The sequence below is a fragment of the Orcinus orca genome, chromosome 7 (genome assembly GCF_937001465.1).
Source record: "Orcinus orca chromosome 7, mOrcOrc1.1, whole genome shotgun sequence".
Lineage (NCBI taxonomy): Eukaryota > Metazoa > Chordata > Mammalia > Artiodactyla > Delphinidae > Orcinus > Orcinus orca.
Genome location: NC_064565.1, coordinates 96,430,162 through 96,447,557, shown reverse-complemented (window position 1 = coordinate 96,447,557; position 17,396 = coordinate 96,430,162). Strand labels below are relative to the sequence as shown.

The 17,396-nt window shown below is 36.3% G+C and overlaps 1 long non-coding RNA gene across 1 annotated transcript in view; it reads left to right on the top strand.

The window, feature by feature from the left end:
- The window catches only part of LOC117200397 (uncharacterized), a 43,457-nt gene extending 26,901 nt beyond the window's left edge, over positions 1–16,556 (top strand). Inside the window, exon 4 of the long non-coding RNA XR_004481933.2 lies at positions 16,365–16,556. This is a non-coding gene — a long non-coding RNA (uncharacterized LOC117200397). The remainder of the gene's footprint in view (positions 1–16,364) is intronic.
- Positions 16,557–17,396: the final 840 nt, after the last annotated feature.

Genomic DNA, 17,396 nt, shown 5'->3' with positions numbered 1-17,396 from the left:
GCAAACTGCCACTGTTAGGATCGAATAATCACAGAAAAAGGTGATTTTGGTAGGTGATGTAGAACAGGCAATGAGTTTTTAGTCTGGTTAAGAAGTTCCAACCATCAGGATTAGGAAAAAAAAGAAAGTAACTCACCTAGAAAAATTATCTGTGTCAAGAATGCAGATAAGTGGAATATTTTAGTTTGGTTCACTGTTGAATTTCACCTGGAAATCAATCAAAATGTAAAGTTTTTGTTTGTTTGTTTTTGCGGTACGCGGGCCTCTCACTGTTGTGGCCTCTCCCGTTGCGGAGCACAGGCTCCGGACGCGCAGGCTCAGCGGCCATGGCTCACGGGCCCAGCCGCTCCGCGGCATGTGGGATCCTCCGGGACCGGGGCACGAACCCGTGTCCCCTGCATCGGCAGGCGGACTCCCAACCACTGCGCCACCAGGGAAGCCCAAAATGTAAAGTTTTGATTTCAGTTTCTAGCAGCGTGAGGCTGTTACATATGTATTTTAAACTCACCAACACCAGTCACTAGGAGACAAAAAGCAATGATCATGGTTGGGTTTCTCTGGATAAAGCAGTTATTTTTTGGGTTTGTTTCTTTTGTTTGCTTGTTTCTCCTGAGAGCTTGACTAGGCACTAAGGAGAAAGACTTTATTGCCATGTTTAGTTAGCATGAGTTTCTGACTTTCTCAAGGCCTTTTCTGGCACAGAATTCAAGTTATCTCTCAGCTCTCTAGGCAATACTCCAAGTTCACTTCAACCACACCAGGAGTTTTAAACCGTTGCCCAATCTCCTTTTCACTCTCCATCATACCATCCCAACCTCATTTCATTGTGTCAGGTTCTAAGATCAGTCATAGAAATCACCCTCAGCTTCCTTGCTGCTTTCTCCTGAAGTTCTTGCCCCAAACCTGATGAAATCCATCTTTCTGCCTGTTCTCCACCTGTACCTGAGCAGCTCTGTGTAGCTAGAGAATAATCCATGGCCATACTGACTGGTCACAGTTTAAAATGATCACAGATTTGAGGTGGTTCCTCAGTGTTGTTCAGTAACCTTCCTGCTTCTACCAGTTCAGTTCCCCAGACAGTCATTTTATACCTTCTCCTTGATCCTCAAACTTCCCCCTTGTAAGGAGATCTTCCTTGGCTACCCCATCGAAAAATGTACCTTGACTCCATCATTCTCTCTCTCCCCTCTTTTTTTTCTTCATAGCATTTTCAGGCATTTTGTATATTTAGAATGCAAATTCTATGAAGGCATAAACTTTGTTTTTTAATAGATCTTGAAATAATTAGTAGATATCCAGTGTTATTTATTAAATAAAGAAATGAGATGCTCTATTAAGTCCTTGGAAGATCTACTCAATTTGATTTTTAGTGACCCAGGGAGAAGGATGTAGTATGAGAATTAGGAAGGTCTCTTTTGCAATGTGAGTCAGAACTTTGCTGATCCGAGATGTTCCACTGGTTCTTTAATGAATATATTTTTCCCTTCACAGGCTAGTTTATAGTCACTTTATTCCCACACTTGCCACAATATTCTGTTGTTATAGTTGATAGATAATTTCCTGTTATGTAAGAGCTGCACTCCATACACGCACATGTAATTTCACGATTGCTGAGCAAGCTTGACAGCATTTTTTGGTGTTGATTTTGTCTTTGATGATTCTATGAAGGAAGCACATTTAAATGTTAACATAATACAGGGAACACCCTTATGTTAAGAGTCTTTTCAGGGTAATGATGACTTATACCTTGTTCATCAATGAAGTAGGATGAATATTAACCAAGGGAACTTGTTTATTTGGCTGATAAATTGATGTTTCTGATAATTGAACAAAAATATTCCAAAGAGAACATGAAATGTTTCAGCCCAAGATTATTGCCCTAAAGAGGTGTTTCATCCTTAATGGAGCAAAGAAGATAGAAGATAAAAGGCACTCATGCTGCATAGACTTCCAAAAGTGTTATTTTCCCACCCATTTATTGTCTTCCTTTCCATTTTAAATCCAGTGAGGACCCAGAATTTAGTGCTAAGGAAATCATGGAGCACAGGATGAATTACTTAATATGGGTAATTACTTAAAGTCTTGAAAATGACCCTGGGGTATGAAAGCAGAATCTCATCAAACATCTAGATAGTGTACCAGATACCCAAAAGTCAAATAGTAGTCATGTACCTCTATAGGCTACGGAGATATCAAAGGCAATATAGCATCTACAAGCAAATGCCAGAGATTGTCTCTGATTTCATGTTATTGCTACATATATATTTGGGTGTAATTAAGACTCATTTCTACAGGAAAACAAAACAAATATGTAACTTTAAAACTACTATTTTGGAAAAAATATACCTTATTCAAGTGTTTCTGATGAAGTTTTCTTCAGAACAAATTAAGAGCTAGGCTTTAGAACTTTAGCCTGATTTGGAAGTGGTGTTATTTTTTTTCAGGGTAGCTGGGATTGGCATCGTCCAAAGGATCTCAATTCAGTACATTTGGCTTCCAGTCCCTGTGCTGCCACTCAAGGCCGCAGGACAACACCTAGGCTGGCCAGAGTCTTTGGGCCAGTGACCTTTTGCTTTAAGTAGCCTGCTCCATTTACCCGAGAGTGCCATACAAAATGATCTTTTCCCATGTATTCTATAATGTGAAAAAAGTTGGGAAACAGTAGGCTAGATTGGTTGATATATTTATACAAAAATGTGCTTTGAATGCCTACTATGGGAAGCTGGGAATACATTCTGGGAATATAGAGATGAATAAAAATTTTACCTCAGTAGTCTCTAAGTGACACATCATTTCTAAAATTCTATCATTTATTTCTATTACGTCAAAATGGCCAATTTTAAGCAAAAAGATAATTATATCAATGGAGAGAGAGAGTAGAGATGACTGAGTGTGGAAGCTACAGAATATTGGGGCTTATAAAATAATATATTGGAGTTCATACTGCAACTGACTATAATCTTTTATCTCTTGAGGACACATTTCTACTTCTGCTTTCCTTTCATTGGATATGTTTCAAGCTATGTTTCTTCATATTACTTTCATAAGAGTTTTAAATAAAAATGTTATCTGTACAGAAAAGAAAAATATCTGATTTTTAGTTATTAAAAATAATCAGAAATTAATTCAAATATAGATGGCTCAAAACTTAACCACTGTTCCATAATATCAGTATTGTTAAATATTACAAATAGATTAAATATCACAAAATACTTCTTGAGGTATTCACAAATAAGTGAATGGAGTTATAACCTAAATAATAAATGGTCCTTAGCATCTCCACAAAAATAGAAAACTACTGTAATGTGGTTGCATCCTCAGAGACCCTGTTTAGCTTCTTCATTTTTCTTAGCACTGTATGGTTCTCTCTAAGAGAGTATCTGTTTATTGATATGATGCTTGGCAATCACAGCAGATACAAAAGAATAATAAAATTTGGCAACAGATTGGAAGTCTTAAATGAAAATGTGGCAGCTCTGCATGAATACAAACTCTTTCCAGACAATTAAAAGAGCACATGTGTTTATATTTTATACACATCCATCAAAAAATATTGAAAACAGTTTAAAACATTTCTGACAAAGTAAAACTTTTTAACAATCAAAAATAGGTTTTAAATATGTATATTTGATTTAAAATAGTGATATTGTAATTCTGAGTATGAACTTCTTTTAATGACAGTTCTGGTAGATAAGTATTTTATTATACTGTGTTTAACAACAACATTCTCAAAAATATATAGTGATAAAGGATCTGGTTTCTCTTTCTTATCATGGTTTATTATAAGATTCTTCACATATTTTAATCCCCTACTAAGTGGCAGTTATGTTGGATATAGTCATCACCTGCTTGATGTCAGTGACAAAATCATGAAAATCTGATACTCTGTACAATAGTACTGACTGGTAGACTATTCCCCTTTCTTTAAAAATGTGAAATATTTTAAGGTGTTTCTTTTCCACTCATAGCCCCCATTCAGTTTCTTAAAAGGTAAAGAAGACAAAGTAAACTGCCTATGTGTGAGTTACACACAACCATGTTAAGAAGCAAAATAATTAAACTGTCAATTATTGATCACCAATCAATATATTGTTTCCCATACAGTTGTTTATGTGTTTGGAAGCATACTATATATTTCCTTTGTTGACACCTTGTTTTCAAAAGGTCTACATGTGATTTTGATGGTCTAACAATTGTATTTGGAAGGTAATTAGAGATATTTCCTACACATTATTTTGTTAAAAGTGTAGTGAGTTTTGAGCATTACATTGTTTCTTTGTAAACATCAGCCAAAAGCATTATCTTGAGAAATACGTACATTCCATGAAATTTGTGTACTCTAAACCAAAAGGCATTCTACAAAGAAAGTGTTAGCTGGAAGATATTCTGGAGGATGTGCATATATTCGCTCCTGTACTTTTCACGGGTTCCAGCAATTAGCCATTATTTTCCCCTTTCACAGAAAGGAAAGTTGAGATTCAGAGAGCTTAAGTGACTTGCAGAAGGTCTCTTACATGCTGAAATTGTCCATAAAAATTTTTACTGAACTTTACTTAAATTTATTTATTGAGGTAGTTTGTTTTGATAATTTCAGGAATCTAGAGCCAGCTGGATTATTCCCTTTCATAAAGAATCTTCTTTCTCCAAAGTCCCTTCTAACATTTCATTTCTTGTGAATACTGAATAAATATTTGCTGACTCCTATGGGTTCAGCTCCTGGGATTTCTTTCATTTCAAAAGGAGATAAGATGGTAACTCTGGTTTGCCCAATTAAGAGAAAGAATAGTAACTCTGCCTTCCAGATATAGTGTTGTACTTCCTGTATCTAAATTATACTATTGCATTTAAATCTATATAATTTCCATGTATTCACATTCAATTCCCTATCTTTTAAAATTATTTTCTAAAAGTACGCTATTGATATTTTACATTCAACATTTTTTTCTCTTTTTCTTGTACCTTATCGTCCTTATTTTTGTACTATTATCACAAATAAATATTAACTTATATTGTGGCAAATGAATTTTTTTTTTCAATTTCTTAGCTTGGGTGCAATTCAGTAATTTCCATCAAAATGGTTACCTGGAAAGTCATTCCTGTCAACATTATCTATCTGAACGAAAGACATCATTCTATTATTCTATTTTCAGAAACTCAATTTCCTAGATTTGTGTTGAAAACCCATGATTACATAGTGGAAGGCCAACATGAGTCTTCCAATTAGTACTGCATTTCACCAGATAACCAGGGAAAAATGTCTTAGATTAGTAAATTTGATGACTTTAAACACATTTCTCTTTCTAAGTACCTGGAATACTCAAAACAAATGGTTGATTTATGCTGACCTGCTAGCAGCTAACTGTATAATGTATTAAAATAGCGTTCTTGCATTCTCTAGAAATACAGGGGTTCAAGTTGGTTTTCACTTCAACCATTTTTTTTTCATACATAAAGCTGAGAAGTTCCTGAAGGTATCTTCAATATGCTAATTTATGGAGAAATACAATATCTTTCCCTTTGCCAAAATTTCTGGAATTTTTACTTTTTCAGATGACTGTAAAATCTAATCCTTCCTCATACAGAGAATAGTGTTTTTAGTGACTTTTTTTAGTGCTTCTCAATATCAAACTCTCACTAAGAACTGACAGTTTATTTATTAAAAAATTTTTTTTGAACTATAGTTGATATGTAATATTATATGTGACTGGTATAAAATATAGTGACTCACAATTTTAAAGGTTATATTCCATTTATAGTTATTGTAAGATATTTGCTATATTCCCCATGTTGTACAATATAGCTCATTTTATACCTAATAGTTTGTGCCTCTTAATGCTTATTTTATACCTAATAGTTTGTACCTCTTGATCCCCTACCCTTGTCTTGCCCCTCCCTGCTTTCCTCTCCTGACTGGTAACCACTAGTTTGAAGAACTGACAGTTTACTTTTAAGTTCAGAAACAACTGCAGTTTAGACATACTTTTTCCTTCAGGAAATTTCACCAGTGCTTTTCTACAAATGTCCATAATATTTCTTTTTTTCTATTTACTCAAGAAATCTGTCGTTTGATTCTCTGGCTTATGTTCTGTGACTTTTGGGTCTGTGCACGTGTCTGTCCCCCTTTCAGTGTTAAATATTCTCAATGACTGCATCAGCTTTGTGGTCTGATGACCAGGTGAAATTCTTTAGAATCATTTTCCTTAGGCTTTCTAGGCATGAATCATCTTCACTCTTCTGAATGGAAAATTTCATTAAAATGCATAGGTTTACTTTAAAGAAAATTGTTTAAATTGATTAGTTAAGAATTTTGACAATCACAATGAATCAATGCATATGGACTCTGTATTAATATAATTTCCCTGTTTGCTTGGACCTTTATTTTCCTTTATTCAACTGAACAAATATTTTTCAGTGCTAATTCAAAAACTTGTGCTAGACAGTGTAGGAGATAAAAAATGAAGCATAAATCCTACCCTCTGGGAGCTCTTTGCTTAGAGGAAGATTAGGCATATATAAGGTAACTATTCTATTAAAGTGCTGTCCCAGAAGTGTAGATAAAAGTCTAGGTGGAATAATGATACTCTTTTTAAAGAGTACTTACTTTCAACAAAGTAGTTGTGTTAGCTAAGGTAATGCTAGCTGCTATAACAGATAGCTGCAGAAACCTCTGTGTCTCAACGTAGCAGATGTTTCTCACTCACAAAGAGTCCAGTCAGCATAAGGATGAGGTGGCATTTGGGATTCTGCTCTATACATCACTCAAGGTTCCAGGCTTCTTCAGTATGTGGATTTCAAGGTCCCTAGAGCTTGATATCTAAGAGGAAGGCATGGGAAAGAGAGCATATATAATATGGGTGTTTTTAAGGGCCCAACCTGGGAGTGGTATACATCACACTACATTTTGTCATCACTGTTATTGGTTGAATCGTGTCCCCCTAAAATTCACATGGTGAATCTTAACCCGCACTATCTCTGAATGTGACCTTATTTGGAAATAGGGTCATTGTAGACATAGTTAACTAATCCAATATGACTGACGTCCTTATGAAAAGGGGGGATTTGGAGACAGATATACAACCAGGGGGAATACCATGTCAACATGAATTCAGACATCAGAGATCAGAGTAATGCCTCTACAAGTCAAGGAATGCCAAAGATTGTCCCAACCAGCAGAAGCTAGGAGAGAGGCATAGAATAGCTTCTCCCTCCCAGCCCTCAGAAGGAACCAACCCTGCTAACACCTTGGTCTTAGACTTCTAGCCTCTAGAACTGGGAGACAATAAATTACTCTTGGTTAAGCCACCCAGTTTGAGCCAGAGCCATCATGTGACCACACCTAAAAGCAAAGTCTCTGGAAACTGTAATTTAGCTATTTACCTAGGAGGAAAGGGGAACAAGTTTGGTGAACAGCTAAATGGTCTCTGCCACAGTCTGCCCTTCTGTCCACCTAACACCCATTTCACACTTCCTGCCACATTTGAAGCTTACACACTCTCCAAGAGAGACAACAGAAAGTTCTTTCCAATCACTGCAGCAGGCTGGTAGCCCAGGGTCTCTAGATGATGCAGTGTTCTTCATTAAGTCTGGGTGGGGCTTTTCATGGTCAGGTGACCTATGAACTGTAAGACAAATTGTTACCTTCCCCACTTTACTGCCTCCCCCCCACACCTGCCACAAACAGGATGCAATCAGGAGTCAGAGATCACATCAGCTATTTTAAAAGAGGATTTAATACAAAGTGTTAATTAACTGGTCCTTGAAAAACGGAGTCAAAATAAGAATTCTAAGAGGTCACAGAAAGTTGTAGCTACCACCACTAGGACATAGGGAGTAAAGGGAAGAGGTTTGAATTATTAACATTTAGAAGCTTGGAGAAGAGACTCTGTGAAGCTGAAATGTAGAATTCATAAAAGAGTTGCTGATCAACCACTGCTGGTATCTCTAAATTTGGAGGAAGGTGCTCTATAGGGCTGGGACCCCAACCTCTGAGGAAGGGACATTGCTCCACTGGTGTTGATGCCTCTGAGGAGCTGCAATGAAGCTGGTTCTGTGGGGATTGGAGAAAACTGCAAAATGGATTCAACTGCTGCTACTGAAATGAACTGCCACTTCCAGTGCGGCTGGTGTGGCACAGACACAAACAAGAACAAACGGGAAGTATAGTGTCTCTTCTTTCTTTTCCAGCCTTCTGGGCTGCCACAAGTATCCCCTTTGGGCATAGCATTGCCAGGGGACAAGCTGGCAAAGCAGAAATGTGGTTTTCAGAGCCTCAGGACGACATCACAAAGAAGATACTGTATAGGAGGGTGGGTTAGAGGCTGATAGACAAGACACCTATACAGTTCTCCATGGTGGAGCAGACACAAGACAACTACAGTAAAATTGCCCATTCAGAAAGGAGAAGAATGGGAGACACATAGCAGTCACTGGTCCATAACCAGGGAGGTGATTCAGTCAGCTGGGTAGGACGCATGAAGACTCTGTACCTTAGGAATGAGGGAAATTTCTTAATTAGGCCCCTGTTACACAATCTGGGAGGAACTTGATTTCCCATTTGTGTTGGCAATTTCCAAGACTGTCCTCAGCTTAGATGACTTACTAGGAGGATTAATGGGACTCAGGATATAGTCATACTCATGGCTATGATTTACTACAGCAAAAGGGTACAAAGCCAAATCAGGGAAGAAAAAAGGCATATGGTGTAAAGTCTGGAGGAAACCAGGTAAAGCTTCCAAGAGCCCTGTTCCAGTGGATTCACATAGGATGTGCTTAACTCCCTCAGCAAGCTGTGATAATCCATGTGAAACGTTGTCTAGCAGGGAAGCTCATTAGCAACTAATTGCCTAGGATTTTCACTGGGAACTGGTCATGTAAGCACCTTCTGCCTAGCACGTACCAAAGTTTCAGTCTCCCAGAAGGAAAGCAGGTATTTAGCATAAACCATATTGCTTCACAAATATTTTAGGCACAGCAAGCCATTCTTATGGTGAGAAGGACCCTCCTTGAAATCTAAGTTTTCAGACACCAGCCTGGGGCCAACTTTGCAAGCAGGCTTTTCTAAGGGTAGCAATCTCTGTTCTGCTGTTTTACCTCTTTTCTGCACACCATTGTTCTCTAGATTCATGGTCTTCTCTATGGAGGTGTTCAGTGGGTACACCTTCCAAATTATCTCATGTGACAGTTTACCCAAATATTTTTTCTATTGCATATCCGTATTTGCAGGCTCTCTGATAATTTCTTCACCTCCTATTACCCATCCAACAAGCAGTGCTACATATTTTTAGTTATTGTTTGGCAGTGGCCCTCTCCCTTTTTAAGCCAAATTTTGTGTCTGTTCATATCAGGTCAGGAAAACAGAAACAACTTGAAGTGTTTCAAGCAAGAACATATATTTGTAGAGCAGTATTTATTAACAGTAAGTTAGGTGCTTGCTTATAAATCCATAGGAAAGGTAGGAGGATTTAAAGTCAGAAATCCTGCTTCTAAATCTGTGTTCATTTCTCGCAGTCCAGAGATTGCAGGATCCATAGGAAATACCAGTGATGGTCACAGCTGCTCAACTTGGAGAAACAATAGTTTTGTGTTTTGTTTCTCTTTTACCTTCAGAATCCCATGCAAGAGACTCTCACTGATGGATTCTAATGGCAGGGATATTTGGAAATTTAGCTCCAATTTTTTAGCTCCTGCAGTACAGACCATAGAAGGGAGAAAATGACAAATTACCAAAGACAATTTAAACAGTAGTTTTTATTTTTAAGTATATGTGCAGTCACTATATTTTTATCACCACACTTCATAGAATGAGACTTCTATAGTAACAAAACTAAGGAATAAACTTTGAGGAGGAATTGAAGCTGTCAGTGAGTCAAACGATACTTAACAGGTTGACAAATAAAATGGATAAAAGTCTGGTGATTATAAAGCAAATAGAAAGGTTTTATATCATACAATGTAAAATTAAAATAGATCAATGTACTTCACAAAAATGAATTTTGTGAATGGAAAACATTATAAGCAACATATTAGTGGAACTGTAATTGTGAAATTAGCCATAAAATATTCATATAATATTAATGGGAATGGTATTTTTGTAGAAGTGCAAAAATGGTAAGCAATTCATAGAAGAAAGTTTCAAAATCTATTTCCAGTATAAAATTTTTAAAAGATTTATTCATTTGACTTCCAATTGATCATATTTTACCTATTTCTATAATCTATTAACATAATAAAAATATGTATTTTTTGTGTATATAAAATTTTTCTAGAGACTAAATACACAATTCCCAATGAAGTCAGTGTTCATTTGCATATGTCAAGGAAACATGATTCTAATTTGCTTTATTCATTAGTATAGGAATTGCTGTGACATCTGCTTCTTACCACATTTAGTGGAGTGAGTGATTTGTACCTGTGCTTGATGTTTTCCATTTTTCAATTCAGTTTACCTCCTTTCTTCTCCTGGCTGTCCTGTGCCCTGGGAGGTGGACCTCCATGGACTACTTCCATGGGTTCTCTTGCCCCTGGCTTCCAGTTGGATTTAGTCAGGGTATTTATATCTTCAGGCAATTTGCTGCAACTCCTGACAAGTGGCCTTCACCATAGAATTATTTTCTCCAGGTTTCAGTAACTGCTCCATCCTCAGATCCTTTAGGCCCAGGCTGGGGGTGGGGGTGTGGTGGAGGAAAGTGTGGGGATAGCTCCCCTGGGAGACTGCACTATCACTTGCTGTATCTCTTCCTGTAAACCCTATCCACACCTTCAAATTAATCCTTTTTATTAAACTCTCTTCAATTAGCAAGTTTCAATATGTTTTCTTCCAGGACTTTGATTAACATAATGCCCTTTGCAAGCTATGCTCTAGAAAGAATTGCTGTGACTAATAAAAAAAGAAAAAGATACTTATGCTCTAATAAAGCTAGTCTTCTGCAGTTTTCTAGATTAATGATTTAGGGTCTCTCTGAGCACATCTGGCCTTCAAGCCAAGTCTACAGTATAGCTGGTATTTAAACTACAAGTAATTCGTCTCTTGTTTAATCTATCAACAAATAACTTCCAAACTCTTACTATGTATGTTGCCCTGTGTTTGATGCAGATAACAGTATAGCAGTATAAAACATGGCAACTACCTTTAAGATGCTTTCACATTCCCTCTTATCTGAGTCTTTCAGACCCTTGTTTTTAATCCCTATTTGTCACTAGTCTAATGAGCCATACCATATGTATAATATATATATATATATACCCACACACATATATAATATATATGGTGTAGATATAATAAAATTTAATGTACTAATTAAATAATATACCTTATTCTAAATATCCCTATATAGTAAAATAGTAAATGAATTATTAATCTGCACAATAATCCTGCTTATCTTTCCTTAGCCAACCTGTCCATTTTGGAAGAGAGAAAATTATAGAGAGGGGAGAATATATGATATTTTATTATTTAAAGATTAACTGTATTGTGCCATTTCTTCACCTCCTTCCAAGGCCAAGTGGAGCACAAACTGGGGAAAAAAAGAGTTAAATTATTTCTGCATGGTCCTTTCATAGTGATCCCCTCCAAGTTTTATTTATTTATTTTTTAAACACCTCATGGTAAATCTATCAGTCCTTTCTATTATGTAAACTTAACTGGTTTAACTATGAAATTCATGTTTTATTGGGTAATTTTTTGTTAGGCATAAATTTGACTGGTTGAGTTGTAAAATTCAACTACCCTTGAATGGATAGTTTTTCAGTAGATTTCTACACCAAGGCCTATTTTCATAAGAAAAGAGTTCCAAAAGTGCAGGCTAAGAACCTTGCAGTATCTGTTTTCCTCCCTTCGTCCCCAACCCTAAGTGCTACATCCCCTCTACCACACCCAGTCACTCACCAAAGTCTTGCAGATACTATCTTCACGATATTACACTCCTTAATCCAACAAATGTTTACTGAGTGCTGTACTTTTCTAGGTGCTCAGGATACATCCATGAATCAAATGCAGAGCTCTGCTCTCATAGAACAAACATTCCAGCAGGGAGAGATGATAGACAATGGATATAACAAATCATTATACAGGATGATAGAAGGTGAAAAGTGCCATGAAAAATGACAAAGTAGAATAAGGTGAGGGAGGATTTCTGAGGTATTGGGTGTCCACAGGAGGTCTTACGAGGTGGTGGCATTTGAACAAAGCTCTGAAGGAGGCAAGGATAATCTGTGGATAATGCCCTCCAGGCACATGGAAGAGCCTGCAATGATCCAAAAGTGAGAGTGTACTTGGCACATTCTAGGGATAGAAAGAATGGCTGAAATGTGGAAAGGTTCAGAGGTTGAACAAAGTGGAGAGGAGTGGGAAGTGAGGTCAGAGAGATAACAGGGAATAAGCTCATTTAGGGCCTTGGAGCTCATTTAAAGGGTTGTGGTCTTTACTGAGTGCAATGCAGAATCATTGAAGGGTTCTGAGCAAGGAATGATTTCATTTATGTGTTTTACAGAAAACTTGGCTGTGATATTGGGAGCAGAATTTGGTGGAGGAAAGGTAAAGTGGAGAGAGTATTTGGGAGGCTACTGCAGTAATGCAGGCAAAAGCTTTGATGGCTCAGGTGAAGGTGGTAGCAGTGGAGGTGGTAGGAAATGGTTGGGTTCTGAATATGTTTCAGAGTGACAGCGGACAGAATTTACTGGTAGGTTGGATGTGGAACTTAAGAGAGGAGATCATGTTGACTGCAGGGATTTTGCCTGAACAACTAGAAGAATGGACTAGTCATCCATTGAGATGGGGAAACTGTAAATGCAAGATGATTGGAAACAAAAGACAAGAGCTCAGTTTGACATGATTACTTTCCTGCTCCTTCTGTTGACTTCCCAAGGATCTACAAAATGAAGTAATGAGAACCAACATTAATTGAATAGTTTACATATTTTATTTCATTCCCTCTTAAAAGCAACATGATAAAGATGTTATCATCCCCATTTTGCAGGTAGAGAAACTGAGGAATGCCATCTAGCACTTTGCATCATATAGCCTGTCCTCTAGCTGTAGACATCTTCAAAAACCTCAAAGCACAATTATTCCTTCTTCCATGGACTAGATTATAGTGCTATTCATTTATTTGTGGTCTCTCCCTATGGGAAGAGTACCTCCCTGTTCCATTGATATCAGGTTTGGTAAATTACTTGCTGTGGCCAAAGAAGTATGTGTGAAAGTGATATGGACCAATTATGAGCAGAAGCTTCAACGAGCTGTGCTTTTCCCCCTTCCATGAGACCTGCAGTATACTAGTCCAGGGCTACTCTTTCAGTGTGAATCCTAGAGTAAAGACAATATTGAACCTAACTGAAGCTTATTCTGATGAACATGTGGTATGATCAAGTACTGACCTTTTTGGTTTGTGAGCCATTGAAAAAGTGAGGTAGTTTGTTAGGACATCATAACTTAGCCTAAACTGTCTGACACATTCTCCTAATTCCTTGCATTACTTCTATTAATGTGTATGTAATGTGTATATACATATATATATATATATATATATATGTGTGTGTGTATATTTAGCAAGGATATAAGGTGGTTTACAAAGACATATAAAATAAATAAAGCAGCCCCAATTAAAGTCTAGGCAAATTAATGAAAACAAAGATGGGAATAATAGAGTAGGATGAAAGATGAAGCAAAAAATACATACCCACCATAGTGGGCCACATATATGGCTCTAAGTTTTCCAAAAGCTAAAAGCTAAAAGAGGGAAAATTTGATTAATTCTGAAGTTTACAATATTTTTGAGATTAAAAACTTACCAATCACTAATGGAATGGATAAGTTTTCTGGATATTAGGACAAGACAGGATTTTTTTCTCCAGGAATTCTTTATAAGATAACAACATGTGTTCTATGGCTAATTTTAAAAGACATATAAGTTAACTGTATCATATTGAAGCACATTATTTAGGGATGAAATGAGGGTTGTATTGTGCCACGTACTTGAAACCTACCATATGTTATACCATATTATTTTCTAACTTGTAAAGCCTATTCCTTTAAAATCAGTAAGAATACTCTGGGGCAGGAAATGGGGATCTGATGCAGGATTTTCTATCTCTTACTAATTGTAACACCTTTTACAGAGCCATGGATACAGAAGTATTCAGTATTGATTTATTGATAATGAGAATATTAAAGGTAGAGAAATGAAAAAAATCTATTCACGATGCATGAATACATCTATTCATGACTACAAATTATTCTATCACGTAGATATATCTTAATTAATTCAGGAATTTGCCTTGTTTGATTTTTAGATTTTCTCTACTTTTTTTATTGTATATATTACAGTGATGAGTATCTTTGGGTGTAAATTGTCTGCATGTCTACTCTTGCAGAGTAGATTCCTGGAAGTAAAATTACTAAGTCAAAAGGTGATTATCATATGTTTCCAAACTTTCTTCTTGAAAAGATGTGACAATTTATTCCTTCTGGTAGTATTAAGGGTATCATTTTTATCATATCAATACTCTCATCTATGTATTCAATAATGTTATACCCTAGAGGCTGGAGTATCCTAGAGGTTGGGACTTTTGTCCAGTTCAAAAGAAAGAGCTTCCTTGCAGCCATTAGCAAAAATTATAGTAACAAATGAGTCAAATTGGATTATTTACTGTTGTTGATTTAGTAACTTAATGAGGGTTACTGTAGTAAAAGTAAACATCATTAGGTTTGTGGATCACTTGTTACTATAATCTCTGTAAAACTACGTATACAAGCCTTGCAGATATTAGTATGTGTAACAGTAAATATATTCTAATAATAATAATTACAGCCAGCATTTATTGAGTGCTTACTATGTTCTAGTCACTATTCTAGATGCTTTACATTTAATTCACACTCCAAATCAATGATATTGTTAATAATATTGCCCTGGAATTGATGCATAGGAAGCTCAAGTAATTTATCTAAGGTCACATAGTAAGTAACTGGTGGGACCAGGATGCTATTTTAGTAACTCAACTCTAGAGCTTGCCATCATATTGCCTATAACATTACTTAATTACATGGAAAAAAAGTCTCAAACTCAATATCCATATTCTATCATAAGATTAATTCTAAATTAATAGTTACATTGATAATTTGATGCTTATATTTTAACTTTTTCATTGTGAAGAATAACAAAGTTTTTTAGCATATCAACCATCTCAAAGTTTCCATCTAACTTCCACTTCATTTATATATAAATAAATATTAATGTACTTTCTTGCTGTTTTATTTTAATCATTTGGCCAAATTAATAGCTTTCATGTATTTCTTGATAAACAAAATTGTTATTCCTTGATTAACATTATCATGATGAAAACCTCAGCAGATAATTAATAAAGCTTTTGTGGTAACACTGTGAGGCTGAAAGAAACCAGCTGGGGAAACTACCACCATCTTCATTCAGCCATTCAAAATGAAATTATAATTTTAATGAGCCTTAAAAGTATCCACTTGGCTATAAAGGAAATAAACCATACCTCACTTGGTATTCCTTTATGGCTGAGGAACTCAGTATTATACAGGCAAGAAAGAGTATATCATTTGTCTTTGATATGTAGACTGAAGCATGTAGATTTCAAGGAGAATTTCAATAAATTTAAACTGTTCAAATGTATCAGTAAAACTGAAAAGAGAATCTTTTCTGATGTGTGACCTTTTTGACCTTTTGGTGATACTTCTAATCCTTCATAACACAAAATACACACACACACACACAAACACACAAACATGCACAATAAACAAAAATCAATCAAAGCAAAAACACAATTTCTGAAGATCTGAATTATTACTTTTTTTAAATAGAAGAAATTTTAGCCTTAGGGGCAATATTCTACATTGAAAATAATCTGCGTTTCAGATTTAATTAATAAACTATAATGCTTAATCTTATTCACTCCACTGACTCACTGTTTGACTTTGGGCAAGTTACACAAACTCTTTGGGCCTTAGCTTGCCCCATCTGTAAAATGAAAACATTAGATCAGATGATTTCTAAGATCCTTACTACTTTGGGGTCAGCCTACCACAACACATACTGTGGGGTTTTTTTGTGGAATAATAAAAATGGCCCAGTTTTATTATTCCACTGTGGTGTAGAGTATCTTTATTGGCATAGCTGAGATCACGCTATCAGCCGGCAATTGCTGTAGTAATGTTATCAAGTATTTTTTTATTTGTCCCTTAGTTTGTGGTCTTCTCACTGAAAATTGAAAACTAAAGTAAGCATTTTATCATAACTTTTAAAGAGTGGTACTGTGAGAACAAGATAAATATTTATAAAGTGCCTAGTGCTGTCTATGATGTAGGTTTTCACTAAATGGTACCTATTATTGCCATTAAAAAGGACTACTTTGAGGAGCTTCCCTGGTGGCGCAGTGGTTGAGAGTCTGCCTGCTGATGCAGGGGACACGGGTTCGTGCCCCGGTCCGGGAAGATCCCACATGCCGCGGAGCGGCTGGGCCCGTGAGCCATGGCTGCTGAGCCTGCGCGTCTGGAGCCTGTGCTCCACAACGGGAGAGGCCACAACAGTGAGAGGCCCACGTACCACAAAAAAAAAAAAAAAAAAAAAAAAAGACTACTTTGAGTGCTGAGGAAATTCTTCAGACGCTGACAAAGAAGAGGTGAGTCATTTCTTTACAAGTTAACTATTTGATATATTCAAATTGTTGAATGTGCTCCTTAGTGTGCTCTTGAAAACTTTCTTGCATGTATTTCCTTTGCCATACTTTCCTTCCTAATAACCCACTCACCAGCTGTTCATAAGCAACATTTGTTTAGGTCAGAAAAAAAAGATCCCAATATGGTATTTGAACTCCAAGTTTTTCTGGATTTGTTTGATGTGTTCCATATGTTTATGTAACATGAACATACTCATGTGGATGTTGTGGATGCACATATTGAACAATTTTGTATGTCAAATTTATGCCATAGGTTAGTGCTCTAGTGCCTGTGTAAATTAAGCCATAAGATTATAGGCAGGAAACACCAATTAGTTCTGCTTATTCTTTCCTACTGCTTAGAACAGTTGTTTAAAATGATTTCACAATTCGTTTTAAAACTTTGAAACTGCACCTCCATTTCTTGTTTTGAAAGATATAAATCTCGTCTGTCTCATTGAGTTGATCTAAATTGTATTCCTCATAGGCTACCCCACCAGATAATCCTACCTGGTCCATCAGGGATTTTCTTTTTTCTTTCTTTTATATATATATATATATATATATATATATATATATATATATATATATATATATATATTTTTAGGCTGTGCAAGGTATTCGTGCGGCATGCACGATCTTTGTTGCGCCATGTGGGATCTTCATTGCAGGATGCGAGATCTTTGTTGTGGCATGCGAACTCTTAGTTGCAGCATGCA